The sequence below is a fragment of the Papaver somniferum genome, chromosome 1, assembly GCF_003573695.1.
Source record: "Papaver somniferum cultivar HN1 chromosome 1, ASM357369v1, whole genome shotgun sequence".
NCBI lineage: Eukaryota > Viridiplantae > Streptophyta > Magnoliopsida > Ranunculales > Papaveraceae > Papaver > Papaver somniferum.
In genome coordinates, this window is record NC_039358.1 from 19,769,058 (window position 1) to 19,788,283 (window position 19,226).

The following is a 19,226-nucleotide window of genomic DNA, read 5'->3' on the forward strand; positions in this document are numbered from 1 at the left end:
CGAATAACATCAATGACACATATCACTGTTCCAGGATATTTTCAAATGATAATTCTTGAATCATGATTTTGATTGCGAGCAATAAATTGTTCTTAACCGAAATTCATCAAGTATGAACAAATGTTCATTAAGCTTAGTAGTATTTCGAGATCAAATTACAAGATGAATCTTGACTCGAAATTCTTGATATCTTGCAATGGTCTAATTAGTTATACGACATCGTCTCATAGATATAAAGATGAATATAACTTGAGATATAGGTAGTTCAGTCTTCACTTACCTTTTGTTGAAGAAGTTCTCCAAAAGCTTCGGTTGATCTTCGCCTTCAAATGGTAGAACGCAATGATGACTGATGTGATGTTCGTTTCTCAACTACATCTTCTATCCTAATCCTATATTCAACTAATTGTAGACTAGAAATCAAGATATAGTTTTGACAACAAGCTTGAGATAGCAACACTTGTGAGTTCGGCCGAGCAATGCTCTAACATTTAAAAATCGAGAATTATAAAAGGTATCTAGTATATCCAGTTAGGGGATGGAAGAGGAGTTCGATTTTGGTTGGATTGGTGATCAGAGAATAAAGCTTTCAAGGATAAATACCCGAGGCTGTATAAGTTGAGCACTCAAATGAATGCAATAGTTGTGGACATACTAGGAGATAACATGAGACTGATGTTCACAAGAGAGCTTAACCCAGCTGAAATAATTGATTTCTTAGAATTAATATATGACACTAGGAATGTTGCTCTTACGAATGGTGTGGCAGATACAGTGACAGGCAATTTTATTTCTAAATCTTTTTATGATTACTTCCCATGATGATTTGGATTTTTCAGTGTTGTTGAGATGCAAACTAATTCCTCCTAAGGTGAATTTTCTTTGTGGGATGCTTTACCCAATTCAGTTTCTACCATAATTATGTTACGGAATAGCGGAGTACACGTATAGTCAATTACATGTATTTTATACAATGCAACTTGTTAGAGCATAGCTCGGTTGAACCCACCAAGCGTTTGGTATATCAAGTTTGGTTGTCATATTTTAGTATCAAAACTCATCTATAGTCGCTTGATTAATTACTAGAGTCAAATTCGTTTAGGTTAGACTAGAAACTCTAGGAATATTGAGACTTACAAGTATTACTCTGAAGACCTGAAGAATGTGAAGAAGTAACGACTACAACGAAAACATCATCCTTCCACTTGAGGTTAGTAATACTGACTTGACTTGTTTCCATTCCTAACATATCTTTCAAGTCATTTTATATTGAAAACATAACATGAGAATCTATATTTATAACACCCTAGTGATTAGACTTGGTCATAGCATTTTGATCAAAGTATCAAGGAATTATATTGAATTACGAAGTATGATGCTTATCTTTTGAACTTCATAAATACGACATCAACATAATCCATGTATTTAGTTACTTGATTATGTGTGGTTATAGGTGTGATTTCATCTTAGGAAACTATGTGTTATTACATTGGTTTAAGGAAGTAGATGTACGAACTTGTTTCTTAACCGAAAGGGAAATCATTGAGTGTGTTGGTCTGGTTTTTCATTGAAGAATATTTGGATGACCAATGCAAGGTGACAAGATAGAACCGATCTTAACTTATGTTGACAATCAAGGTAGAACCGGTCATAGCCTATATTGTGTGACAAGGTATGATCGATCCTAACTAGTATTGGGAGACAAGATAGAACAAGCCATAACCTATATTAGTGACATGGTAGAACCGATCCTAACTAGTATTGGGACGCAAGGTATAACCGATCATAAATTATATTGGGAGTCATGGTATAACCGATCCTAACTTAGTTTGGGAGTCATGGTAGAACCGATCCCAAGAGCAAAACCGAGTTTCCAATATTCACATATTTCTTTATGTTGTGTGTGAATTTGGAATTAGGGTTTGCTAAGATAGGAAACTTCTAAATGTCGACATTATTTAAACATGTGCATAACTCTTATCATTAATTGTTCAAAGATATTCCTTGATGCTCAAGGTGATCCCAACCGAAATAATTGAAAAGCATTTAATTATGATTTTTCGATTTTATATGTTTTAATTACCAATAATTAAAGCATATACTTTAGACAAGGATTATTAGTTAATGTGCTAAATTAATAATAGAAATTTCGGAAATAAAGCATATCTTGAGAATATTTTTTGAGAATAATTGGAAAATCGAAATTAATTGGAAATATTTTTTGAGAATATTTTATAGCAAGAGATATTTCGGAAATATTGTTTGACATTAATTGGAAATAGGAAAGCCGAAATTAGGTACTTATTGCATATCTTGATGATATTTTCGAACTTGGAATTTCCTTGTTTTCCAAACAACCTTGGTCTATAAATAGTTGAGTTTTCATTTCTTACAAACTATCCTAACAGTCAGGAAAACTTCATTCATGTTGTTTCTGGTGGAGCCGTCTATCCGGAGGAAAAAGTAACCTAATTAGGCGAAATCTCTTACGACCGTTCGTTTAAAGACTCTTGTGGGATCAAGAAGCTCTGCGAGTACCTTTGGTGGGAAACTAGATAATTTCATTGTTATTTTAGTTTTCGATATCTTTAATTGATTAACGGTTGTTGAAACTTTGATTGCACCTAGTTTGATTATTCTTGAGAGCTTTCTCTTCTGACATAAGGGTCACTCAAACTAGATCAAAGTATCGACGGGATCTTTAGAATTGTTATTAGATCTAAAGACATCTTGTGATAATCCGTTGTTAACAGACTCCGTTCTGTGCATCATTAATTACAAGAGGATTCAAGTTTTTGTGTGCAGGTACTTTAAAGATAATCGAAGATTTGAAGACGAAAAAGATCTATCTAATTAGTTTTCGTATCTTGTGAATTTTGTGCACACATCTTGATCGGCTGGGATCCAACTAGATCTTGTGTATCTTTGATATACTAGTGATTATCTAGTTGATAAGATCGACATCACTTTATAGTTTCTCTTTGAGTTATATATTGTTTGATAGCAAATCCGAAAACTGATTATTTCGATAATTAAGAATCAGATTGATCTAACCAGACAAAGCAGTTTATTAGATTAAACATAAGAGCCTTTATCAACGACTCAACGTATCTTTTCTTAGAGATTGAATAGAGTGGATACCAGACAGATTTGTTCCTTTACTGTTTGGAATACGATCAAAAGGAGTTGAGTACATAAGACTTTACTGAGTAAAGCAACTCGAGATAGTGATTTATGTATTGAGATTCACGTGCGTGACCAAAAGGTCGAAGACGCAAGGATACTGAGGGAAATAAGTAACTAGGGGTACTTTACTTGGTCTCGACTATACGAAGTTGGCTTTTTTTCTTTGTATAGCGGCTTAATTCTGAGAGTATTCAAAACTGAACTAGGTCCCCGGGTTTTTCTGCATTTGCGGTTTCCTCGTTAACAAAATCTTATTTTTGTTATTTACTTTACTTCCGCATTATAATTGTTTTATTATAATAAAGTAAATACACTTGTAAGTTAATACAAGACACTTGATAGTGATCCCATAGTCAATCGATTTTTATACCGTAACAATTATCAAGTGTATATGTTCTTGTTGTATTGTTTCGACTATTGTCCATACTTGGTGTCGATTGTGGAGTATTTGGGTACCCTCATCATTTCACAAACATAGTATTATGTCTCTTCCTCTCACCAACTCACTTCAAGATAGCTTTTGAATAACATAAAGGAACTATATATAGAACACCAGGCATTTTCTTATAATATTCTTCGTATTTTTTGTATAATAACAAAACTACCGTTTGGGTCGTGTGTCCAATGGATGGTTGATGTACCACCCGCGTTCAACGCGAGAAAATAGTCGGGATTATAAATCTACCCGCATCCAATCCACCAATATAAGAATCGAATGTTCACCTGCTAAAATTCGGATTGGGACAGGTAAAATTCGCGGGCATGATTGTTTTGCCCACTGCTAGTTACATGGGAAATTGTTACATAAAAAGACTAGTAGGGAGCTGCAAAGTGCTTGTAAAACATATGATCATTAGGTTCGACGCTACTTTTATGGTAATTAGGGGGTACAATTTCAATCCTATCATGCGTATCTTGTTAAGGGGTATCCTAAAACCAGCTTTGCTAAACACACCGAAAAAAGCACCGAGGTGAGCACCGAAAGGAATCGCAAGGACATAGTGGAGCGTTTTGTGCACTGGGATAGGGGTGGGCCGGAGTGAGCCCCACTCATCCTCTCACACGGAGCCCACCTCGGTCCTTTTTCTTCGGTGCATTTATACTTTCCGATCTCAAATCTATAAAAGGTTTAACAAATCCTTTTCAAATATTATTAAATTATTAAAAAACATGTATTCTTTTTTTAAATAGGACACTCCACTTTATTTATTGTATTATTAATGAATTGAATTACAAGGAGAAAAATCACTCCATGACGGGTTCTGTCATGTATTTTGTATTTATTTTTTTATCTTTTTATTTATATATGTTTCTTTTGAGAACACCATCACAATCGGCATGGATAATCGATGAATACCATACCGACAACATACGGTCGACACTATACGTTTGTTGACTGTTGAAAGTTGATGGTATTCTTCATCAACAACAGTCGGCACAATATTTATTACATAAACGATGCTGATCGTAAACTGTCGGCGCTGGAAAAAGTTAACCACGTCGTTTGTAATACTAAAAGTTTGGACATGGTCGGCAAAATCAATCGTGGTTTTTTTGAGAAAAAACCTACAACAGTCGGTCGTTCCCATGCCGAACTGCGAGAAAAAAATTAAAAAATTAAAAAAAAAAGTATTTGAGAAAAAAAAGTACATAGACATTTTCACCATTACAAAAATATATAGATAAAGAATTTTTCATTTTACTTCTAAATATTTTGTGCTATACATCATCCCTCAATTGGTTTTAGTATCATCCAACCGTGGGTTCTTTATAACGGGCTAGTAGGGGCGGTTGTACCCCTTTGCCTGAGTTGACTATGCTTCTGAGTGTAATGAGTTCCATTGTATAGAATGTTGATTTGAAGAGTTTTTGTGTTTTTACCGGAGTAGAAAACTGTGCCTATAAACAACAAAAAGTTAGTAACTGTGGTAAAGATTTTGGAAATAGTGGTACAGCTTATACAAGCTACAAAATGTCAATACGGATTGCAACTTACCTGAATTTACATTATTTCGTGCGAAGCCTATAGATTTCCAATTTGGATTTGAGCTGATATAAGGCCAGTTCCGTTATAAATGAAGGAAAGGAGGTCAAACATGATAGACAAGAACCAGTCAAGCTAGCCAGGGAGACTTGCTATGAACCACATAAGGGATTCCATGGCACACACACATTCATGCATGTACACGTCGGATTTCCTAGGAGGACATAGGCAAGTCATCCTTGGCTACTAAACATGGTTCTGTATCTTCATGAAAGACCTCTTTCCTTCCAAGTTACTCACCTTCTTCTTATCTTTGATGATGCCAATACTCAAGTCTAAAAACTCGCTATTTATAGTAGAGATCCAGAATGGGCTTGTGCTTAAAATTAGTTCAACGTTGCTCTGATTATGGCATAAAGTTGAAATTTGCACAACCACGTTCTTGAGGATAGCGAGCATATGCATGAGTGTCATTGACATAATTTGATCCTTTGTCAGTGTCAACGGCTAATTAAAAGTGACTTGCATAAGCATATATAAATGGTTGGTTACATGTCTTACTAAGAAGTGCCGGTTGTGATGCAAACCCTATCTAGGAATTAATACTTGATGAATTGGAAAGCTAGTATTGACCTGCCAAATCTTTGGGATAAGGGATAAGAAGATGCCACAAACCACAAAGAAGCCAATTGGGTTTGACTACCAAGTAAAGTCTAAGCTTGTGTCTCACTAATTGTCAGATACATATTCTTGGTGGAATTTGGCTCCTAAGTAAATTGATGAAAATCTTTTATGAAATTTCAAAGTTGCACAGTATATGAAAGCATACAACACAATATTCCTTCTGTATTGTTTTCATCATTTGTGCACAAAATGCTCTACTTAAAAATAACTCCAGAGCTCAGTGGCTTGTTAATTGCAATGTGAAGAAGTGTTCTTTTCTTCACATTTGCAATTAGACAAAACCAGCTCAAAATCCCAAAGGCAGCACAAGCTTCAAACATTCTGTAAAAGGGTTTAGAAACTTAATACAGCTTGTGTATATGCATAATACAATAAACTGTAATTTCATTAATAAAGAATCCATAATACATAAAATCTATCAATTGAAGTAACACTGTAAAAGCCAAATCAAACAACCAGCCAGGTCTCCAAGTTATCTTCTAACAAAAGAATCGAAGTATGTCTTTTCTTTTTCTTTTTTCATTTTCTTGCCAATACCATACTTACTCTCCCTCACTCTCCCGCACTTATACAATCCAATCTAAAAGAATTGGAAGAACAAACAAACAAATTTATAGTTACTACAACTGTATAATAGCTCTCCTCTATTTATCTTAGCTGCATGCCTGCAAATCGATTCAATTATACATGGTTGATCATGCGTTCTTAATTAAGCGGAGATCATCTTGGTCTTGTATCTGTAAAGAACCTTCTTTTTCTTGAATGTATTATTCTCGACTGTTAGGACAACCTTCCCGGGTTCGCTATTCCTGAACGAGTTCCGAACTGATTCTTCCTGAGAACCCATTTTCTTTCCCTTCTGAATAATCATTGTGTAAGAACCTTCATCACTTGGGACAAATTCTTCTTTGTAGTTAACCTCCCAGCCCAACACAATCAAGTCCCACAGAAGAGTAGCTCCAGTCTCAGGTGCAGGAATTTCAATGGCTTCTGTTGATCCAGACTTAACAATAACTTCAGTCACATTGCATTCTTCAGCAGCAGAAGAAAATTCAGAATCGTTCTCCCTCTTCATAGCACCGTAGCGGACAGGAATTTGTTGGGCTGGAATGTAGCTGAAAATGACAATTTGTCAAGTTATGCTGATCTGAAAACGCAGCAGCTTTGACAATGGTATTATCAACCTGGTCCCGATTCTGAACAAGAGATACATATATATACAAACCTTAGAAGTGTTTCAGTGACTTTGGCCGGACGAGCAAATACGAATTTACTCTTGGTCCTTTGGGTTAAGAAAGGAGATAGAACAGCATTGAAGGCATAGTACCAAAAAGGAACATTCACAAAGATCTGCAATCAAAATGCAACAATCCAAATTGTTGAAGAAAAATAGTCATCTCATCATTTCTTGATTGCGTGCACAACTCTAAATTATCACTGAAAATTGATGCAGAGGGAGTAAAGCGAAATACTTACATTTCTGGCGACAAACTCTGGATAATTGTCTTGAAGAAGACCCACAGCTTGTTTCATGGCAATTCGAAGCTCCTTCCTTGATGGCCCAGGTGAATTCTTGAGATCATTTATCTGGAGCAAAGAAGAAACACCTTTTTTATTACTAAAATCAAGTTTTTGAATACCCTTCTCCATCAATTGAAACCTCTATCGCATGAACAATTGTCTTTGCTCCTCAGTACCAAATGTCTTCTGGTAAAGCTCATCATTTTCAAAAATACCATACATGTTGTAACAAATTGGGTGTCCTCATGATCTATGCCATCCATATAAGCTACTGAATTGAAATGATCTAAACCTAAATCTTCATCGAACATTGAATCGATCTTGTTATCTTTTCTCCATTGTAAAGTGTTCTTCAACATCTCAAAAGCTTCGTTAACCTTAAAATCTCTAGCTCTTAAGAATTTCAAAAGGATTACATCAGTTGCTTCTGAACCTGCACTTGGTACGAGAGGGACACCCCATAATGAGATATCTTTGTCAACAACAACAACATCATCATCTGATTTCTTCTTCTCTTCTTCATTTTCCTGATTCTCCACCTTCTTTTCTTCCTCTTCTTTTGGTGTGCACTTTTCCTTGTTTTCTGCAGTATCTTCTTCTTCTAGTTCTGCAACAACATCCACAGATTTCTCCTTCTCTGCCACCACTTTCCCTTCTTCTTGTATTGGTTTCTCCTTCTCTTCCACCGCTTTTCCTTCTTCTTCTACTGTTTTCTCCTTCTCCTCCACCACTTTTTCCTCTTGTTGTTTTGATTTCTCTAATTTATCATCTTCATCATGACCTTCTTGTGTTGCTGGTTTCGTCTGCGATTCTTTCTCCTTTTGAGCTTCTTCTTTTTCTTCTTTTTTTCTGTGTGGCCAACGGGAACAGCTTGTTTTGGAGAATAGCTTCTTCAAGCTTTGATTTGAAGTCAATCAATGCCTTCTTTTCATTATCTTTCAAATCTGAAGATGAGGTCTCTTTGATTTCTTCTACTTGTTCTTCTTCTCCTTCCTTGTTAATTGTAGTTGATTGAGCAACCTCTTCTTCGCCATTTTCATTTCCGTCTTTAGAATCTTTAGCTGCTTCTTCTTTTTCTTCCGCACACAACACTTTTTCATCTGATTTGGTGTCGTGTTGTTCCTCCTCTTTCTTCTTGTTATTCACCTCTTTTTCTTCTTCTTTTTCTTTTTCTTCTTCTTCAGCATTGTTTGTGTCTGCATTGTCTGCATCAACCTGTTTTGGGTTTTCTTCGACTTTAATGTTGCTGCCATTATCAGGATTAGTACCATTGATGATGGGTTCATCAATATTAGCAGCAGCCGTTTGGGTTTCTTCGGATTTAACTTGTTCGTCAGATGTCATGATTGATTGAAACTCTCTGATTTCTTCGAAGAAATCAAAGAGATTGAGCTTGACAGCGGCAAAAAAAATAAATAATATGAGAATGAATTGAGGTCTGTGATTCCTACTGGAGAGAATCTCCCTCCTAGTTTAGCTCCTTCTTCTTCTCTCCCCTGTCCTCTAAATATTATTATTACACAATTAAAAAAAGGGAGGTGTGCCTAACGGTTACATTTTGATGAATGAGTTTAAACTTTGAATAATTAAAGGAAAGACACGGAGAAACAAACGCCTCAACATACGGAAAACGGAAGAACCCCACCGCAAATTATGGGGGACATTTGGTGGACGCTCGTTCTTTTTTTCTTCTTCTTTATTTGGGCTTTTCATTGTTGGGGTCTAAGGCTGTTCATCTGGCAGCTTTATTTTATTTTATTCAAGGCTGTTCATGGGTATCCGTGTATCCGAAACGGAACCGGAACCGGATGATTCAGATATAGCAGAAACGGAACTGGAACCGGATGATTCGGGTATATCAGCGGATGATTCAGGTCAGGGGCATATTATTGGGTCCATTTGTAAGTTTTTTTTTGAGCAAAGAAGAAGGAGATTTATTGAAAACAAACAAAGTACAAGAGAGGCAAAGGCCTTACAAAGACAGACTAACTCCTGCTCTCAGCTTCTAGAATTCTAGCTATGATGTTAGGGGGTTGTCCAAGCCAGGTTTGACATATAATGCTAGTTCTAGCTAGTTTTGCCAGCTTATCAGCTGCAACATTACAGGTTCTTTTTTGGAAGGTAACTTGACAAGATTCTAGACTCTGAAGGATTTGATGGCAGTCAGATATGATGTTTTGATCTTCCCATTTAAAACCTTCTACACTACTACTGTTACAACACTGAATTACAGACCTATTATCTCCTTCAATGATCACTCTTTTTAGCTCCATGTCTTTCACCCATTGAAGAGCTTTAAGCAGAGCTAAAGATTCAGCCTGATTCACATCTCTGGATCTTGCTGAGAAGACCATTGCTGTCACGAATTTTCCTGCAGAGTCACGAATGATTAAAGCAAAACCAGCATCAGTGTTTTGACAAGTGAAAGAAGCATCTATGTTTAATTTTAGCCAATCTAATGGGTTTTTTTCCAGCTTTCACTATGCTTCATGCTCTTTTGGCCCTGATTTTCCTTATCATGTCTAATGCAGTTTATGTTTATGCTATTCATGTAAGAAAAGATTTTATGCACAATGTTGCTAGGATGATAAGATTTTCCTTCAAACACTTTTTCACATCTGGCCTTCCAGATGCCCCATAAAGTGCAGGCAGCAATATTTGCCAGATGCTTATTTTGGGCTTCTAAAGAATTTTCATAGCAAACCAGGAGGTGATCCATTTTTTGACAGAGTTGTGATCCCTTTTAGATTGATGAAGAGCTGTGGAGATGCCAAACCAAATGATGTCAGTATAATGACAATTGCTGAGAAGATGGGTAGCTGTTTCTTATTCTTGATTGCAGAAAGAGCACATACTTGAAACATCACTCTTGTATTTGCTGACTCTTGTATTCACATGCAATATCTCTTGACAACATTTCCATAGAAACTGTTGAACTTTGTAAGGAACTTCCATATGCCATAATTTCAGCCATTGAGTTTCTTGTAGAGTGTTGTTATTCTGCTGGGAGTCCTGAGGTTTTGTCAGATTCTTGTATAAAGAGTTTGTTGTGAATCTTCCATACCTTGTTAAAGACCATCTTATCTTGTCTTTACCATAATTTGGGATTCTTATGTTTAAGATCTGCTGAACTTGATTATTATTAAAGTGGGCTTTGAGTTTATTAACATTCCAGCTTTTTGAATCTTCATAGATGAACTCAGAAACCTTCACGTGACAAATACCTTGTTGTTGAGTAGCAGTGATGCTTCTTTCCTCTGTTTCTGGGTACCATCTATGTTTGAAGGCTTCCGTATCCTTGCCATCTCCAATTTCCATAATGTAATGTTCTCTAATAATTTGAAGACCTGTCTGAATGCTTTTCCAAACCCATGAACTTCTTTTCTTTACAGTATTATCAAGTAGCAAGTCCTTGCCTTTAAAATATCTTGTTTCTAAGACTTTGTACCACATTGCATGTTTTTCATGAAGCAGTCTCCATGCTAGTTTATCTAAGAAAGTGAGATTCACAGCTTTAAGATCTTTCAGCCCAAGACCCCCATATCTTTTTGGTTTGTTAAGTCTCTTCCAAGCTATGTTGTTTCCTCCCTTTTCATTCTTCTTACTCCAAAAATATTTCCTTTGAATTCTTTCCATTCTATTTATAGTTTTCCCTGGGACTTCAAAAATACCCATTTGGTAATTGGCTTTGTACTCAAAGTAGCTTGTATTTGGGTATTCCTGCCTGCCTGGGAAGTAAGTTTACCATGCCAAGTCTGTAACATTCCTTCCATCTTGTTGACAGCACCATCAAAGAACTTGTCTTTGCTTCTTGGGATTTGAAGAAGAGTTCCTAAATATTTATCTGTTTCATCCATTTTCTTCATTTGAAGAACATTGATAATATCTTCACATATGTCTTTATTAAGCTTCTTGTTAAAAAAGACACTTGATTTTTCCAAATTCACCATTTTCCCTGAGGATGAAGTAAACTTGTGGATGAGATCTTTAAGATTGCTCACTGATTCTTTGGTAGCTTTTGTGAAGAGAATGCAGTCATCTGCAAAAAGTAAATGTGATATATCTAGTCCTAACTTTGCTGGGATGACTGGTTCTATGATTTTCTTTTCTGCTGCATTTGTGAGAAGTCTGCTGAAGCCTTCCATGCATAGAATGAACAAGTATGGAGAAATAGAGTCCCCATGCCTTAATCCTCTTGATGGAGAGAAGAATTCCATTGGAGTTCCATTGATGAGCAGAGAAATCTTTGCAGTACTAATACAATGATTTATTAGCTGACACCATTTTTGTGAGAAACCCAACTGAGTCATGATTTGAAGTAAGAAATCCCATTCCATTCTGTCAAAGGCTTTGGCCATGTCCAACTTAACCCCAACTACTCCTTGAGAAGCTTTTGTTGTTTTCATGAACTGCATCATTTCATGAACTATAATTACATTGTCTTGAATATTTCTACCAGGAACATAAGCTGCTTGCCATGGGGAAACGATCTTGTGAAGTATAGGTTTCAATCTGGTTGGTAGAATTTTTGTTATAAGTTTGTATGTTATATTACACAGACTTATTGGTCTTAGATCATAGGGTTTGGAAACTATTTCTTTTTTTTGGTACTAGGACTTGAAAAGTTTCATTTATTTGTCTAGAAAAATGACCATGATTAAAGAAGTCTTGAACCATGCTTGTTACCTCCTTTTTCACAATGCTCCATGTGTTTTGATAGAAGACAGCTTGATATCCATCTGGTCCTGGTGCTGCCCATGATTGAATGCTGAAGATTGCCTCTTGTATCTCTGCCTCAGTTGGTATTTTGGTTAAGATTTGGTTTCCTTCTTTTGTAATGCAGGGATGAATCAACTGAAATATTTCTGGATCTAGTGTATGATTGGAAGTAGTATATGCGTTGCTGAAGAAATTTGTAAGAAGTGTTTGAATCTCCTCTTTAGATGAAACCCAACTACCTTGCTCATTTTGTATGGTATCAATATGATTTCTTCTTCTCCTGAAATTTGCTTTGGAGTGGAAGTATCTATTGTTTCTGTCTTCTTTATTTATTATGTTTTCTCTGGCCTGCTGATATTGTATTGCTGCCTTCTTGTCATACCAATTGTTCAGTTATGCTTCTAAGACTTTAATCTTGTGTGTGTCTTGAATTCTGTGATTTTTCTCTTGCTGAAGCATTCTTTGGGTTTCTTTTTTTCTTGTATTCACATGACCAAAACTTGATGATTACAAGTACCCAAAGCTTTTGTTGTTGCTTGTAACTTTTCTGTAATCATCAAATCTTTGTTTTCTGCAGAGTTCCAGGTATTTTCTATGACATTTTTGCAAGAGGAATCAGAGAGCCAAGCTTGATAAAATCTTTTAATTGTTGGTTTCTGATTTGGAATGACTTCAGTGTGCAGAAGTATTGGAGCTTGGTAAGACCCATGTGGAAGAAGATTTTTTATAACTGAGTTTGGGAAGGAGAAGAACCAATTGTTGTTGGCCAGGGCTCTGTCTATTCTGGTTTTCACATTTTGCTGAGCTTTCCTTTGATTTAACCAAGTAAAGGGTGATCCAGTGAAGGTTATATCTCTTAGACCATGAAGATCTATTGTGTTATGAACAATTTTGTAAGAGGGTACCTTCTTGAACCGATAAAATTTCGGTTCCTAATTGGTCCTACTCGCCGGTACTGGATATCTGAGTATTTTATCTAAAATTCAATCGTTTTGTTTCTTTTTCACTTTTGATTCCTGTACTTTTTTGGATTCTTCTTAATTTTTTCCTCAAACAACGTATCATAGTTATAAAAAGGTACGAGGTTTGTGTCCACGATAGCCAGGACTATCAGACGGACATCATTTAATGGAGACCTTGATCTGAAGGTCGGGAAGCTGCGGATTGGGTTTTTGCATGGACGGCTACGAAAGACTCACGGTACTGTTAAGTGTTGGGGTGTGTTACCTTCAGGTAATGTTAAGTTGATCGACGTCGGTGAGCAAACTTAGGAATGGGTAGGAATTCATCATGTAAAACGGTAAAACCTTATTTTCTGAAGATTTCTCAAGCGCCCTCTTCTATCTTTTGGCTCTCTGAAACCACTTCGAGCAGACTATTAGCTTTTTATCTGTTTAATCCCAGGTGTGAACACCGTTGAGGGGAAGGTGATGTAGCTTTTTGTTTGAATCTCAGAATTAATTGTAGCAGCAAATCTTTCTCAGAGAAAGCATATAATTTTTGTTTGAATACCTAATCTTTTTAGTTTCTTATATGATATCTAGGGTTTTTGATTCGTTATTATTTTGAATTATTAGAGTTCCTCCTGTTTATGGTTCGTAATTAGATTCGTAATATTGTTGCAATATAGGTATTAGATAATAGGTTTTGGCAAAATTAGTGTTTTTTTCCAAATTGAGGTTTCTGGGTTTAGCAAATTTAGGGTATTAGATTCGCGTCTCAGCCATAACTGTAACCGGAGATGATGTTACTCCTACTCCTCCACCCTCTGCACCTGCAGCTGTATGTATGTATGTCATTCTGCAATGGGTTATCAACCACTTATAAGCTCTCCCCTTTTCTTTATAGGTATAAGAGTACTCTGTAAATGTTAAACACAAGGTTCACTTGAAAGGCGTTTTAACGAGGCGATGGATTAGTAAAAGCAGTATGTATTTCGACTTTATTTTTGTAGTATTACATGCTATATAGTCTCTAATGTAACTGTATTACTCAACTGTCACATAATGTTTTGTAGATTGTTATGCATTTCTCTTGGACTACTAAGGCACGTCCACGGTAGGCCTTATTGCTGAATCAGGAGAACAGGGATGCAAGGATTTATCTATTTCGAAATTACAGTCATTGCCTGGAACCAAAGAAAGAATGACATGCTAAAATCAATGGTGTATGCCCTGATTCGTTGGACCTTCATTGGTGCAATACTAGATGCCAATTGTTTCATTAAAAAGCTTAAAGAAGAACAAAGGCAGGAAGCACAATGCAGGTGAGACACACAAGATTCTTTCGAGTTTTACTTTTTCTTGCTTTCCCCATCTACAAGTTGTTTATATTAGCAGTTTTCCATTCACTGCCTCAATAAACTGATCTCAAGGTGGAAATCCTCGAGCTGATTTAAGTTTTCATGTAAGTATAAGTGTATAACCATCTATAATTGCCGAACTAACGATTTTTGAAAAAGCATAGTGTTTCCTGCTAAGATTTGGTAAAAAAACCCAGACAACATGACGCTTTAGGATATTTGTTTCATTATTTGGTCCAGCTATATGATGACTACCAGTAATCAGCTGAGATGAATTTGAGGCTTGATCTCCCACTTGGATACATGGATGGATTAGTGCGAAACCACACGTCGGATTATGGATTATAAAGCCAGCAATAAGTTCCTTTCTGTCGGACTTCAAAAACAATACCTCACCTTCCATGCAGGCCCTTTAAGTATTGTTGTAAGGCGTAAGCATCTCTCCTCATCTAAATCATACATCTCAGTCTAGCCACTCCAAAAGAAAACATATTTCGAGGTGAAGATCCTTTTTAGGTCTTTTTGAGGTGCTGCTGCGTTGCTGTCTCTACTCTTATAAGGCGGTGCTGCTGCTGTAGCTGTTGTTGCACCTGTAGCTGAGGAGAAGGTAATTATTATGTGTCTTCATTTTAATTTATTTTCAATTGTGCTATGTGAATTCTTTTGTTTCTTAACGCGTATGATGCATACATTGGCTTAATGTTATACAAGAAGAGGCCAAAGAATTTTTGTGAGTTCTTCTTGAAGGTACATGTTTAATATGTGAGTTTGAAATCTGTTTTTGTGTAATACATCCATGATATAAAATCCCAAAAGTTATTCGATACCATGTTACCTGCCATCTTGCATATACCCCTGGTTCTTCCCGCGCCTTGGGTTCGTTCTTCGGAACAAATAGAGGGCGTTAACCGACTCCTGACCGAGCTGTGGGCAAGGGACTTATCCCCGTGTAAAGACAGGGTCTAGCTAAGTCCAACTGAAATCAAATATATTTCATTTAAGCTGATAATTATATTAAACAAAATATTATAAAGAGCAAATCAAAAATGTTTCAAGTGTAAATTATTAATTCATTCGAGAAATTGACTAAGGAAACAAGATAAGACTGCTTTGTGTAATTCCGAAGCTTTTCATGTGCCAAAATATGTGATCGTGACTATGGATTGTTCGAGTTAAGGAATAATTATAGACTTTGGTGGAGGTAATTTTCTGTTTTCTCAATTTCTAAATTATTCTGAACTAATTATGTTGTGATTTCCTTATTGGACAGTTGAGACATCTGCCCAGACAACTGAGAAATGCATCATTAAGGATCAGGATACAAGCATACCAGTAACCAGCAGTGCATCAAAAAAGGTAGTCTTTTTATTTATGTGTTTAGTTTTAGAATAATAGTAGAAAAAAGGAAACATAAATCAATATTTATGTTTGAAACTGAACAATGCCCATTGTAATTAATTCAGAACCAATTTACTTGAGTCGAGCTTCATTCCCTCAAATTCAAAGACAATTGAAGTTGAAAAAACAAAAACAAAAAAAAATTGTTTATTTTGATGAAGTGATGTTGATATGTGAATTTTGTTGGGTAATTACATTAGATATGGTCTACAGTGTAGATTAAGATGCACTAGCCATTAGCTGACCTCAACGAATTTGTTGTTGTTGCCATTTTTCTTTTGTTTTAACTATTCAACAAAGATTCATTCATCAAACTCATGGTACATTCTTTGCATGTTAATGTCTGATACCAAAATTGGATATTTCGCCCGTAGGGAGCTTTAAACAATGGACTGGCAAAGTTTTTCGCGACGTATGTTAGTGCAAAACTATATGTGGGTCTGCTTATCACTACCATCTTAGAAACTATAATGGGAACCTGGAAAACAAACTAATATAGGTCTTTTATACTGCCGTAGTGCTTAGATTTTTTTTTTTGTTACTCTGAGACTATATGCTTTCACTTAGACTGTCTATATATGGTTATTTATTCCTTCAAGCATGGGTTGTGGATATATCTCATCGCAGTTGGAGATGGAACTGTTAGGTACTCACATAAGTATCTGCACTTGCGCTACCAGCTTAATACCAACCGTACATTACATTTTACTTATTAACCAAAAGGTAAAATATTTAGATTATACAGTTAGATAGCTAAATTTGGTGGAAGCATTTGGATATTCTTTTATCCACAATTAAAAATGATTAAATACTAACTTTAAAAAGACTGTAAAGCATTGAAATGTCAACCAGGAAGGTCCACTGAAGAGACACAGACACTAACAATTGAATTTAGCTTTGCCAAAAAATTGTCTTTGTGACATGTAAATGAACACCAAGGGTCGTAAAGCGAGTCATAGTCGACTTTATGTCAAATTAATAGTTAAGGTGAGACTAGAAGTATTTTCTAAATTATTTTAATATATGTATATGTTATGCATGTATATTGCAAGTGGAATGGAGATTGGGATTGTGTATACCAAGCGAAATCAGAAATAGCGGTAAGCCAGAATTGCTTTATCTCTATCATATTTTATCCGAACAGTAACCAAACAACTGTTTCTTAGAGCTCCAGTTAAACATCTAAAGTTTCAAATTTTGTTATTGTCTTACAGAATGTTGCTTCACAAGTATCTATCCTTCACTGATGTTTTACTAATTTAAAATTTTATTTCATGACGTGCAGATTTCATTTGAGATAACTTGAATGTACTATATTGGGATGACGAGTTTGATATCGTACAGAAATTTTGTGAAGTACCATGAATCACAGTTGTCGATACCGCCAGCTACCAATACATGTACTTGGAACTTGCAAAAACAACAATTTTCAGGAATATCGAGCAGTATCCTGGTGCCTCCGAAGGTGCATTCTGATTGTGAGATATCATGTAAGTAGTCTACAAACTTGAGTCAGCTAGGTGTCTATTTTCTATGTGTCCACATTCATATATCATTGTCTCTCAAATGAAAAAGGTCTATGAATTTGATTCTTGCAAAAGAACCAATATGTAATAAGCCTTGAAAGTTTCATTTGTTTTAACTTATCCATAACTACAACCTGTGAGGTATATAAACAGATATAGAACTCTTTGACTTTCGTGAAGTGAAATCAGATTTCCCTAAAAGCCCAACTCATTTTGCTACTAAGCGTATGGGCATAAGCATACTAGGAAATATCTGGATTAAATCTACCTTTTGGTCTGTTATATATATGAAACTTTTGAGACGATTCAATGTTGAGAATGGGCAACTAATGCTTTAATCCAAATGTTGATTGTCCAATAATATTTTCGAGACAGTTGAGTTTCGTTTTCCTTCTCTTCTTATGGCACTCTCCTACGAATTAGGTGTACTTTTCTTTTTTATTTACACAACTATTAGTTTGATTTAAGTTCCCACGGCTATCAATTATGTGAAAGCCATATAAAATGTTAGATTATCTTTAACACAAGATTTTATATTAAAGGTGTTCAACGATGTGCTGGATGTTATTACCCTGACACGAAAAGATGAAGTAGATGAAATTTCACAAAGAATGGTCGCGATGTTGTTGGATTTGATGGATGGATTTTGCAGAACCGAATGTGTTTTTAATTACAATTGCATTATGGTATTCATCTTCAGATGTTTTTACTCATATTCACTCTTCTTTGCAGACTTTCACATTTTCAGATTCACTTTTCTTTGCAGACTTCCGAATTCAAATTACATTTTCAGAATTAGGACTTTCAGTATCTCTTTCATTCGTACAGCAAATCCATAAATGAAAAATTTGGTGTAACAACTGAAATTTTATTAAACTTGCCAACTAACTATTGGCTTCGCAGGCGCAAAGAATTGCTGGTGGGTAGAATACTTGCATTGCATCCAATTCCAGTTATAAGTATGTTACGCAAAAGAAATAAGGACAACACTGTGATCTATGAGCCAAACCACACTTTTGGACATATAAAGTCTTATGATTGATGTAGCAATGAAGGTCCCAATGAAGCTGAAACTGCTTCAGTGGTCGTCATCCCTGAGAATTTCATTGAATGGTGCAGTACTTCTAAAAAGACATGGTGTTTCTATTGGTGATAGCAAAAGCTATCGGACGTCATCGTTGAACTGGGAGTTCCATCCAGCGGTCGGGGCCTCTTGATGGAGTTTTCACCATCCGAGGCTCTGGAAATTTTGGATAATCTTAAGTTGAATGAAATTGGGGATGGAGGGGGGAATTCGTCATGTTAAACTTTAGGAAATTCCGAAGATTTCTCAAGCACCCTCTTTTCTCTCTTTTGCCTCTCTCAAACCACTTCGAGTAAAATACTTAGTTTTTTGTCTATTTGATCCGTAGGTATAACATCGTTAAGGGGTAAGTGATGTAGTGCTTCAAAGAGGTCTGAATCTCGAAATAATTGCAGCAACAAATCCTTAGAATATTAGAGAAAACATATAATTGTATCAATACCTAATCTTTTCAATTTCTTATATGATATCTAGGGTTTTTTTATAAGATTGGTAAAATTGTTGTTGCAGTTTAGGTATTAGACTTTGTTTCCTAAGATGTCTGCTTATGTTTTAATAAGTAAGCTGAAGGTAAATCCAGTCCTCGATACCCCTTTATGCATGTGAATCATTTGCACTCAAGTGTCATTAAATTCCACTTACAGTAAGAAATGGTATTTTCTATCTTAGCTCAAATGACCGAGCGCATGGTTCTCAACCATATAGTTGTGGGTTTGACTCTCACGGATGGCACAGTTTGTTGAGTAGCCTAAAACCTTATGACAATATTAGCTCTGCAATATACACGCTGAAATTAAAAAAAAAATAAATAAATAAAATCAT

General features: G+C 35.8%; 1 long non-coding RNA gene and 1 pseudogene across 4 annotated transcripts; one reads left to right on the forward strand and one right to left on the reverse strand.

The window, feature by feature from the left end:
* Window positions 1–6,218: 6,218 nt before the first annotated feature.
* On the reverse strand, window positions 6,219–8,719 carry LOC113357499 (annotated as a pseudogene).
* Window positions 8,720–13,331: 4,612 nt separating this feature from the next.
* LOC113280783 lies at window positions 13,332–18,874 on the forward strand. Of its 4 annotated transcripts, XR_003325756.1 has the most exons (10): window positions 13,332–13,521; window positions 13,943–14,021; window positions 14,112–14,360; window positions 14,434–14,500; window positions 14,637–15,003; window positions 15,667–15,752; window positions 16,847–16,894; window positions 17,080–17,284; window positions 17,863–18,006; window positions 18,224–18,874. It is a non-coding gene; the product is annotated as an uncharacterized LOC113280783 (long non-coding RNA). The 4 variants fall into 4 exon arrangements; XR_003325753.1 differs by lacking the exon at window positions 14,434–14,500 and having other exon boundaries at window positions 13,335–13,521; XR_003325754.1 differs by lacking the exons at window positions 14,434–14,500; window positions 16,847–16,894 and having other exon boundaries at window positions 13,335–13,521.
* The last annotated feature ends 352 nt before the right edge of the window (window positions 18,875–19,226 follow it).